Below are 459 nucleotides of genomic sequence, written 5' to 3'. Positions count from 1 at the left end.
TCTGACCATCACAAACATCCGAACTGAACATGCTGGAGTTTATGAAATACTGATTGTTGGAGCAAAACCGTCATCAAAAGCATTCAGAGTTTCTGTCTATGGTGAATAGAGATCACCTATCCTGTCTTTCAAATATTTTTTAGTTAACAATTTACATATTTATTGTTCAATCCTTTTATACACTCACTCAACACAGTGAACCGAAAATAATTGATTAGATTTGTTAATATTTCTCTTCATTCTCTTGTGTTTTCAGCTCGTCTGCCTGTTCCTGTCATCAGCAGAGACTCTTCACAGTGTTCTTCATCATCATCATCATCATCATCATCACAGCACAATTGTTCAGTGGTGTGTTCAGTGGTGAATGTGGGTCATGTGACTCTCTCCTGGTACAAAGGAAACAGTTTATTGTCCAGCATCAGTGTGTCTGATCTCAGCATCAGTCTCTCTCTACCTCTG

Source organism: Sinocyclocheilus anshuiensis, unplaced genomic scaffold, assembly GCF_001515605.1.
Source record: "Sinocyclocheilus anshuiensis isolate Anshui unplaced genomic scaffold, SAMN03320099.WGS_v1.1 scaffold2468, whole genome shotgun sequence".
NCBI lineage: Eukaryota > Metazoa > Chordata > Actinopteri > Cypriniformes > Cyprinidae > Sinocyclocheilus > Sinocyclocheilus anshuiensis.
The sequence above is the reverse complement of the archived record's forward strand: the minus strand, read 5'-3'. Positions refer to the sequence as shown.